Source organism: Lynx rufus, unplaced genomic scaffold, assembly GCF_022079265.1.
Source record: "Lynx rufus isolate CCGP_SWC_20201006 ecotype Redwood Valley unplaced genomic scaffold, mLynRuf1.p SCAF_9, whole genome shotgun sequence".
NCBI classification, from domain to species: Eukaryota; Metazoa; Chordata; class Mammalia; order Carnivora; family Felidae; genus Lynx; species Lynx rufus.
The window spans coordinates 92,554,589-92,566,109 of NW_025814897.1; the positions used below are offsets into that span (position 1 = coordinate 92,554,589).

Consider the following 11,521-nt stretch of genomic DNA (forward strand, 5'->3'; position numbering starts at 1 on the left):
CAGGTATATTGAGTTTCATGTTATTTTTCTAATCTCTGCCTCTTTCCTTTTAGAATACAAGCAAAGTGACATTTATCACATATTATAAGCCTCATGGAAGTACAGAGAAAGAGAGAGAATGAAAATTACGGGAAAAATTGAACTGAGGAATTCATTCTAAGAATATTTTATTTATTTAGTACTTTAAAATTTAATGTTAGTTCAGGTTTAATTTTTGTCTTTAACTTCTTGCCAGAAGTTTTAAGGGTTTGAAATGTTAGGTTAATAATTTCCAACTAAGGTCATATAGCTGTAAAATTAAAGCTACAGAAGTTACTTTTTAAGTTATAGCAAAGTATGAAAAGATCCTTCCTCCTCTTTTCATTATTTATTATAGAAATGCCTGTGGTGATTTTAGAACTGAGCAATTCTTGTGCTGATTGATATCATTAACCTCTTCCAGATTAGTCTTTCCAAAATACGGCCATTATCAAAACAAAACTTCTCTGGTCAGATATCTCCATTTCTCCACTATACGTTAGGCCAGGAAAAGAGCATATAATGCAAATCTTCAGTAATGCTGTCCCAATTTATCATTCCATTCCTATTGACTGTTAACCTGTTTTGCATACACACAAGCTCTTCAATAAAGTGAAGCTACTTGCCATTCTGTAAATATGCACTTTCTGTGTGTGTGCGTGTTGGCACTTCTACTTGAAATCTTCATACTCTATATTCATAGTTCACCTCAGCTCTAGCTTGTTAATTCCTCTTGTTTCTCGTCCTTTCTTTCGGAAGTAATCGCCTTCTTTCCTGAACTGTCCTTGTGCTTCAATTCTTTCAAATGGCATGGGACCTACTTAATTTATATATGCAGCAGATAAATATATAATTTATTTTTATATATGATATGTAAATATATAATTTATTTATATATGTGATATATAAATATATATGCACGTATATATGATATAAGTATACGGGAATATAAGTGTGCATATATGTGTATGTTTCAGCATTCGGTCTGGGGTCAAGGTTTAAATCTTGACTTCTCCCCATAATGTTTGAGTGTTCTTGTGTAAATTCTCTAATCTCTTTGTGCCTCAATGTCCTCATGTAAAGATGCAGTTGATAAAGGTACTTTATAGTGTCATTATGGACATCAGATAACACAGGTAAGAGTCTGAGGATTGCATCTAGCTTATACCTTGAGCTCAATAAATGTTAGCTTTTCTTATTATTACATGTCACAAATTCATCTTATTTTATGTATTACATATATTTCACATGATTTTTATGAAACAACAACTTTAGTACAACTATTTGTGTTCATTTTTGTCACCAAAATGTTTATACAAATGTCCTCATGAAGTATTTATACATAGCACCCCCAAAAATATATATATATATATATATAATTTTAAATTTGAAAGGAGTTTCAAACAACTGCTGTGAGAAAAATTAGGTTTATATAAAATTTTATCAAAAGCAAATACCACTTTACTAATAGGCACGTTAGGAAAAAACCCCAAAGCCGGACACATATTTAAGACAGTCATTTAGCACTAAACATACAGAATGCTACTGTGAAAGTATCAGCCCGAATATACATTTAGAGACAGCCTACAAAGTTCCAGATGTTCTAGGGGTGATGTGACACCCGTGAGGTCTCGTGCTGTGGTGCAACCACCCATTTCCCAACTCTGCCGTCACACTCGGTGGCGTGTGAGGGATGCTGACAGAACTGCATGTCCTCCAAGATGACCAGCGCTTGAGCCACCTGTAACCCCAGAAGACTCACCACTGAAGCCAGTCTGCAGGAGGTTGTCATTAGAATCAATTATCCATGCTTAATTAAAAGACAATGAAGATATTCTTGTCACACTTCTTTACCTCAGTTCTGACCCAACTCTCTAAGCTGTCAGCTGGATTTCTGTCCCCTGTGCACATCTCCTAATCTCAGACTTCCCCAACTCCTAGAGCCCTTCTCCCATGCCCTCTAATACATGTGGTCTAAAACAGATCTTCTACACTGTAAGCCTCCACTCCAAACATTCTTTCCCACAACACCTCTCTGTGAATTGGAGTGACAAAGCCCCGAAGCTCTCTTAAGGGTGACTACTTCTTTCTCTCACACTACATACTTTCCATGGGGCTGGGGCTGAAGGTGGAGGAGTATTCTACTTGCTCTCATTCCTGGCTCCGAATGATTTCTCATCACTCCCTGTCTTAATAAGCTTGGGCTGCTATGGCTTAGCATCACAGACTAGGTGACTTAAACAACTGACATGTATTTCTCACAGTTCTTAAGGCTTGGAAGTCAAAGATGAAGGTGCCATTTCCTGGTGAGGGCTCTCTTCTTTGATTTCAGGTAGCTGCTATCTCACTGTGTGCTCACACTACGTTTTTTGTTTTTGTTTTTGTTTTTTGTGCACAGGAGAGAGAGAACTCTCATGTCTCTTCTTATAGGGCACTAAACTCATCATGAGGGTACCCTGCACATGACCTCATCTAACCCTAATTAACTTCTAAAGACCCAGCCTCCACATACCTTCACACTTGGAGTTAGGGCTTCAACAGAAGAATTGAAGGGGACACACAGTCATGTAATTCATAACACTCCCTTAAATCCCAACTATTTTGAAATTCACGTTATCTGACTATGCTACATAACATTTCGAAATTTTGTAGTCAATAGAAATTATTCACTTAAGTATTAACACCTGAGTCATTCTCCTCTTTGCCTGTAATTGTTGCTTAATATATGGTCTTCAGCATTTAGTAGATTGAAGGTTCATGTCACTGGGGCTTTCAGATCTTGTCATCTTTATTTAAAATTTATTTGATATAAATTTTTCCTCTTGCCTGTCTATCCACTTCATCTCATAGTAATTTCTAGATTTTTTTTTACTTCCAATAAATATATGACATCTCAAATCTTGATTTAAAGTATCCTCTCTTGGGATCCCTGGGTGGCTCAGTAGGTTAAGCATCCGGCTTCGGCTGAGGTCATGATCTCACGGTTTGGGAGTTCGAGCCCACATTGGGCTCCGTGCTGACAGCTCAGAGCCTGGATCCTGCTTTGGGTTCTGTGTCTCCCTCTCTCTCTGCCCTTCCCCCATTCATGCTCTGTCTCTCTGGTCTCTCAAAAATGAATAAACATTAAAAATTTTTTTAATAAATAAAATATCCTCTCTTACTACAACCTTCTAACATTTAAAAAAATTTTTTTATGTTTTATTTTTTTTTTGAGAGACAGTGAGGGAGAGCAGGGGAGGGACAGAGAGAGAAGGAGACACAGAATCCAAAGACAGGCTCCGGGATCTGAGCTAGCTGTCAGCACAGAGCCTGACGTGGGTCTGGAACTCACAAACCGCGAGATTATGACCTGAGCCAAAGTCCAACACTTAACCAACTAAGCCACCCAGGAGCCCCTAATCTTCTAACATTTCAACTCACTGACTTTGCATACATTTCAACAATTCTTTTCTTTCCCTGAATCGTACAATCCATTAAATTTATCACTTTTTTTTTTAATTTTTTTTTCAACGTTTATTTATTTTTGGGACAGAGAGAGACAGAGCATGAACGGGGGAGGGGCAGAGAGAGAGGGAGACACAGAATCGGAAACAGGCTCCAGGCTCTGAGCCATCAGCCCAGAGCCTGACGCGGGGCTCGAACTCACAGACCGCGAGATCGTGACCTGGCTGAAGTCGGACGCTTAACCGACTGCGCCACCCAGGCACCCCAAATTTATCACTTTTTTAAGTGTTTACCAGCATACCCAATCTGTGGTCTGATATGTACTCTTGTACACAACTTATATTCCTTTATCCATCACCATAATTTCTTGCTCAATATAATCAAGACACATAACCCACTATTCCTCTGGGTTTCTCACTTGGCAAAATCCCAACTGTGATTACATGCAAAACTTCACCTAACTTCCAGAAATAAGGACTGAAACTGATTTGCCTCCCTTTAAATTTATAACTACAAATTTGGCATGCATGATCACAGGAGCCTGTCAATAATACTTGTTTTCATTGGCAATTCCCTTTTCTAGTTTTAGAGACAATAATTTTATACTTTCTCCTCTCAAGGAGAAATTCTCAGATTGACTCCTGGAATTCTAATTCTGCAGCAATATTTTCTCTCACGTGTTTTGACATTGTAGTTTCTTCTCACTTCTGAAGATTATATTGTATATATTCTTTATATTCTGAGACTAAACATTTCAAGCCCATTGTTAATATTTCTCCTTCAAATGTTATTTTAAATTTCTATCTGCTATTTATATATATCTCTCTCTTTCTCTCTCTCACTCTCTCATCTCATTGTATGCAGAGCAGGAGAGAATAAAAGTATATGTTCAGAACATCATCTTGCTCTAATCCCATTTTTTTCTGAATTAATGTTTTGTTTATACTTTGAACATAATCATGTGTGTGTAGTCTTAAAATATATAGTTTGAGCTTTGATATATTTCCTATCAGACTCTGTCTACTGTACATAATTGTTTAGATTTTTTCAAACACATCTTAAACACAGCATATCCAAAAATAAACTAATTTTCTTCCTAAACGCAATCCCCCTTTTCAAAAAGTATAGATTTCAAAGAATGGCAGCACTATCTAGTCTGAGCACACCATTGATGCCTCCTCTCCATTACCCTCGCTTCTCACCATCATTCCCAGGTCACTATCATATACTACCATGTCTTATCTTGATTATGGAAATAGCATCTAATTAGATTCCATGCTTCTAGTCTTCCTCTTCTTTGGTTTATTTTCTAGGTATTTAGAAAGGCTATTATAAAATAAAACTTTATCAATGTAATATTCTCATTAAAAGCTTCAAAACATTTTAATGCTCTTAGTCCACCATGAAAAACATTATCGATTACCCAACCAACAGCCATTCCTCCCATTTTTCTGGCCAGAGGAGCCTATCCCCTATAATACTCACTGAAAATGATACTTCCTTTCCTAGATGTGCTTGCATCTCAAGAGTCAGCAGATAACTCAATCTTGGCCAACTGAACCTGAGACATGACCTATTACAGAGCTTCTCACATTTTCCTCCTTGACAAAATGAGAGTGATGAGTAAAGATTATTGTATTAGCTCCTACTGCCCCTTCTGGCTCTGTTCTTGCTTCTCTGTAGTCTATTCCTAATATGGCAGCCATTTAAAAAGGAAAACCTTTAAAAGGAAGTCAAATCATGATGCATCTTTACTCACAACCTCAGGTGGCTTCCTGTCTCACTCTAAATGGCAGTCAAAGTACATAGACTAGCCTATAAATTTCTATATAATCTACACACCCCCATTCTCGCTGATGCCACGGCTAAGATGGCAGCCCAATATTGAGCAGCACAAAATTGAGAAGCTGAGGAGTATGTAAATACAACCTGTATTTTATTTTATTTTATTTTATTTTATTTTATTTTATATTTGTTTGTTTTAGAGAAGGAGAGAGCACATGCGAGTGAGCAGGGGAGGTACAGAGGGAGGGAAGAGTGAGAATTTTAAGCAGGCTCTATGCCTGATGCAGGGCTCAATCTCATGACCATGAGATCATGATCTGAGCCGAAATCAAGAGTCGGACACTTAACCACTGAGTCACCCAGGTGCCCTGCAACCTGTATTTTAAAGAAAGCTGCAAAGAATTGGGATCATAACTTTTTAAGAACTTACTAAAAAATGATTGAACAGGCTTTGGTATACTTAGATATCAACTTAATTTTCCCACACCCTTTTTGGCCACCTGAATAAGCAAATGACAGGGGAGAAGGAAAAAAAAGGACAACTGTGGGACTTGTGCCAAATGGAGAGCTGTGTGTTTTCCTTCCTGATCCCCATGGGAGATGCCTTACCCTAAAGCCAAAGTGAGAAGGCTTCCAAGAGCCACTGATAGGAATTGGAAGTATTTGCAAAAAGGGGAAACTGGTGTCTTTAATTTGAACATTCACTAATGCAGACGTGCTAACCTGTTTCCTGTGCTTATTTAGCAGCAAAAAGATTTAGACAGAGATGGCCAGATGTAAAGAAGGGATGTCAGTGAACAACCTGCACACATACTCCTCTCCCAACAGGAGGTGACAAGGGTGAAATTTTGTATGGGTGAAGTGCAATTGCAGAATATAGCTGTAATCGATACGCCTTGCTGTTGCCTCAACCCACTTGATCCATTTGATGTGAGCTGACAGAGTAAGAAGTGTGGAATATGCATCAAATGATGAGAGTCAAAGTAAGAGGCTGGCGAAGAGGTTCATATTGAGCTAGATGTCTCCAGTCAGAGAATCATGTAGTGCGTTTTAGCAGTGCATGTACCCACTGACAGAAGTAGCTTTTGAATGCCTGCTACACAAAGGATATTGACAATGACACTTTGCCAAAAATTCTGCTTTATGGCACCAGTATCTGAGAACCTAGAACCAAAAGAAGGATGAAAGGAGTGAACAAGACCACTACCTTTCCAAACCATGAAAGAAGAAAAGAAATATAATTAAAACAGATATGAAATGGAGGGATAACTGAGTTAATTAGGACTCCTAAATAATTAAAATTGCACAGAAAGTCATTAGATCTGAAAAACGTGATTGAATACTGAGGGCACAGAGATTTTACATATCACAATTGGTGGCACAGACCAATAATATAGAATCATTTTACATTTGTATCACAATAAGTTTTCGTATCACCCAATATAGCAATCCTTTAGATAGATGCTTTGTTTTATATTGCACCCTCCTTCTGGGGAGCACAGTGTTTTTCTCATTTATCAAATAATCGTAGTTCATAGAGAAATTAAGACTGAAAAAGTTGATTTCCCCCAAGAGGATAATTATAGGCTTGGTCATAAGCTGTCTCAAATACTTTACTCATTTGAATTCATACACTCCATCTTTGATAATAAAGGCAGTTTTTGTGTAAATGTAAGTTTCACTCTTACACATGGAATTCTCAGACACTTTTAGTGGAAATAATTTTACTATTTTAATTTTATCATTCTTAAAAATGTGAAGCTTCCCTGGAAATGTAAACTGGTGCAGCCACTCTGGAAAACAGTATGTAGGGTCCTCAAAAAAAAACTAAAAATAGAATTACCCTATGACCTAGCAATTGAATTACTAGGTATTTATCCAAAGGATACAGGTGTGCTGTTTCAATAGGACACATGCACCCCAATGTTTATAGCAGCACTATCAGCAATAACCAAAGTATGGAAAGAGCCCAAATGTCCATCGATGGATGAATGGGTAAAGAAGGTGTGGGTATATATATACGGTGGAGTATTACTCAGAACTCTTGCCATTTGCAACTACGTGGATGGAACTAGAGGGTATTATGCTCAGTGAAATTAGTCAGAGAAAGACAAATATCATATGAATTCACTAATACTAGGAGTTTAAGAGACAAAACAGATGTTCAAACATAAGGGAAGGGAAACAAAAATAATACAAAAACAGGGAGGGGAACAAAGCATAAGAGACTCATAAAGATGGAGAACAAACAGAGGGTTACTGGAGGGGGTATGGGAGGGAAGGAAGAGCTAAATAGGTAAGGGGCATTAAGGAATATATTCCTGAAATCATTGTTGCACTATATGCTAACTAATTTGGATGTAAATTAAAAAAAAAATAAAATTTAAAAATATATGAAGTTTACCAACTTTTTTAGAAATCACTTATGTTTCTGAATGTGTTGAGTGAGATTGTATCAGACCAATACTAACAACTTAAACAACTATTCTAAGGAGTCTGAGGGTTCTCCATACAATCAAAATCTGAGAGGGTAGGTAGGAGGGAGACACAGAGAGAGGAACATGGCACTTAACTCCTTTTTCCCTCTAGATGCATCTGTACATTCCAAATGTGGAGAGGGGACTGAAAAGATGAATCTTTTCTAGTGGTTCCACTAGACTGCAGAGACAGAAATTGGGCATCACACCTGCAAAGGTAGAAAGGCCTCATAAAACAAGCCAGGCCTAGAGGAGTTCAAAAACTGGAAGTTTTTCCCTTCTAGAGAAAGATAACATGATATAGAACTTCTAATAATCTTTATAAAATTTTATTAAAATTTTCCAGTACTTAATGACAATTAGCCCAGCAGTTTGGAGTTATTAAGTGGGAATATTAAAACAAGTGTGACTAAAATGTTCAGTAAAACAGACAATGAGAAGGAGAATTTTGGCAGAGAATAACAATCTATGAAGAAAAAGTTAAAAGCATGTAACTGGAAAATCCAAGATAGAAAGCTAAGAACAAGTTAAGTGGATATGATAAAGGGACACAGCTGAAGAGAGAATTAAGGAAACTGAAGACAGGTTACCAGAAAATATCTAGACTGACACAAGAATTGTCTTGTTTGCTTGATTTGCCACTATACATAGAGTAACTAGCACAATTCTTAAACATAGTAGGCATCTACCACTTCTACTACTAGTACTTATTATTACTGCTTATTATTACTACTATTACTACCAATACCACTATTTCTAGCTTCAAAATACCGGTTAGCAATTATTGAACACTCACTATGTGCTGGGCATGATTATGAAAACTTGAATGTGTTAATCCATTTGATTTATACTAGAATTTAATTAAGAGATAACTAGTGTCCTCATTTTATAGATGATAAACTGGAGCACAAAAGATTAAGTAAGGGCGTCTGACTAGCTCAGTCAGTGGAGCATGTGATCTCGGGGTTGTAGGTTCTAGCCCCACTGTGGGTGTAGAGATTAGTTAAAAATAATAAAAATTACTAAGTTGTTTGAGGTCATATATTTAGTGAATAGTCAATATCAACTCTTCATCAACTTAATCCTATTATACTGATTCTCAAAAAGATGTGTCAATAAGCTGATGAAAAAAAAACAAGCAAAAAGGATTTGAGGGAGAGAATGGGGAAGAGGAAGAGAAGGATGCCTAACTACTTTCTCAGTTATCTTTTCAAAGTTTTCCATTTCTTTACTACATGTAAAAGGAAGTGTTCCTATGAAAGTAAAATCTTGATCATTTTGATATTAGTATAGGATGGGGAAAGGGAAAAATGGCATCTGGTCTACATCCCTAACTTTATTATCCATAATATTATTTAACATCATCATAGTTTCTATAACTTTCAATAGCAAGCAACTTAATGCTAATTTTTTACTGTGGATTTTTGTACTGAGAATAATAGAGTCACTTGTCTATAACTTGTCAGAAAGTCTAGATTAATGAGCTAATGTTGAGGAAGCATATGAAATGCAAAGTAGACATTTGAGAGTGTCTAAAGGTTTTATTAAAAACAAGCAGAGGGAGTTCTATTGAACACACATGGAATATATGCTGATATTGAGTAGTGACAGTATCCTCAAGGTTCCAGCATCCCCAACTTTGAGAGAATTTGCAGTCTTGAAAATTAAAAAGTCGCCAACACAACAAATAATTTGTATTTCTACACTTTATGCTCTAAAAATGCTAGTGTTTGAAATATTTCATCACAGTGTTTAAAATTGTGAACTACTTGAAAAATGAAGAGAGTTACAAGCATCACATAGATAATCCATTTGACTATAAATGTTTGGGGTTTGGGGGATACAAATATTTAAAACTGCCAGGTCTCACTCAAAGAAACATATTTTATATCCCCTGTAGCCTTAATACATGTCTTCTGTTCTTGTTGACCTTCCTAAAAGTATCTATTCACTTTCTGTTTTTTAACAAATTGTCCAATACAGACCATTAATAAAAAAAAAAAAAGAGTAGAGATTTTCTCTCAGAAGTGCCCGAAAAAGATTTCTTTGACTTACCAAATAAATATTAATTACATTCATTGTATTAGATATTCTTAAGTCATTTAGAATGGATTTTCTAAAATAGGTTAAGTAGGAAATATGTAATCAAATGAAGCAGGGTCACTATATTTCACACCCAAATAAAACTAAGCATGCAAATAGGAAAGTGACATTTAATTATACAAACAGAAATTAGAAAAAAAGAATGAAAGAGAGCATTTTACTTTTTTCATAGTTACCAGGATTTTATTAACAGAGATATTTAAAACATGAAAAAATGATTTAATTCTTATTTAAACCTATTCATAACACTGCAATTATGTTTAAGTCATTTAATGTGTTAATGATAATCACCATTATTAATATTTTTTTTATGCTTCTGCACATTCTAAGGTCAAAAGAAGTGATGAAAGACAGCCCCAGTTGTGCTTTGTATCTTCCAAATTTAAAAATTTGATTAACAATATTCAGAATCAGTGAACTATTTAAATCTTACAAAAATACTCACTTTTCTAAGATGGTCCTGAAAAAGCTTGTTCCTTTATTTGGAAAGTGTTGAGAGTCTATTACATGCCGATACCTTTGTAGACCCTGGAACCATAGTAGTAAATAATACAGAGAAAACCCTGCCCTCATGGAGCTTATAATTCACTCAAGGGAAAATAGACATAAAAAATTACATCTGCTGGCAGAGCCGAGATGCGTGCCCCAAGCGGTCCGCCTCCGCTGCCTGTAGCCCGGGGCCCCAGGAGCAGCGCCCCCACCGGGTGGAACATCTTCCCCCCACAACCTCAGGGCAGCCGGCACCTGCCAGGATGCGGCCGTTGTGTGCTATAAGGACTTGCCTTCTATCTGCCCGCAGTCCCAGGGAAAACCGTGATCAGCATCATGCCAGCTGAGGTTGGTGTCCTAGTTGGAAAAGACAGGTCAAGTTTTCTTCGTGAATGAGCTGACACTTGGGGGCCAAAAATATTGTTATCCAGGACTCGCTGCTGCAGAACGGGGAATTTACCGCGGATCTTCCTACCGGAAGGGCTGGTGGAGCTCTCACTTTCAGAGCCACTATCACCACGACTGCCAAGACGCCAGTCGTGCCGATGGGCAAAGAAGGTGTCCCCTGTGGTGTGATCAACAAGAAACGTTATGAAGTGGCCTCCCACCTGCCATGTTCCCAGTGCTGACCTCTCTGTCCCTTTCCCCAACTACTCCCCACTGGTTTTCCACCCGTCTCCTTCCCATGCAGAACATACATCATTTTTATTTGGCAGGAGGCATTACCCCACATCCGTTATTGCTGCCAAAACCGCGTGGGCTAGGGGCTGGGGCTGGGGCTGGATGCACAGACAACTCCCTCCCCTCACCCCTCCTGTGTGTGGTTGGAAAACTTTTTTGTTTGGGTTTTTTTTTCCCTGAATAAAAATGAGTCTACGAAGAAAAAAATTAAGTCTTATGAAGATTATGAACAATGTGAGTGTGAGTTGGGTGAGGAGCAATTTAAGTATGCAAATATGACTTGCAGAGGTGGTGATCTATGAGCAGAGACCAGATGACAAAAAGCAACCGAGGCTATGAGCAGGTAGCAGAGCCCCCCAGCAGAGGAACAGCAGGCCCTTCACCCAAAGGAGATGCACATGTTCCAGTAACGGAAAGAAGTTCCTGTGGCGGGAGCACCGAGAGGCAGCTGTGTAGGAGATGGATCATAGAAGAACAAGGAAGACAGCCTTCAGACCATTAGGGAGCTATCTGCGTAGTCCAGG

The 11,521-nt window shown here is 37.7% G+C and overlaps 1 pseudogene; it reads left to right on the plus strand.

The window, feature by feature from the left end:
* Nucleotides 1–1,101: 1,101 nt before the first annotated feature.
* On the plus strand, nt 1,102–10,945 carry LOC124506018 (profilin-1-like; annotated as a pseudogene).
* Nucleotides 10,946–11,521: the final 576 nt, after the last annotated feature.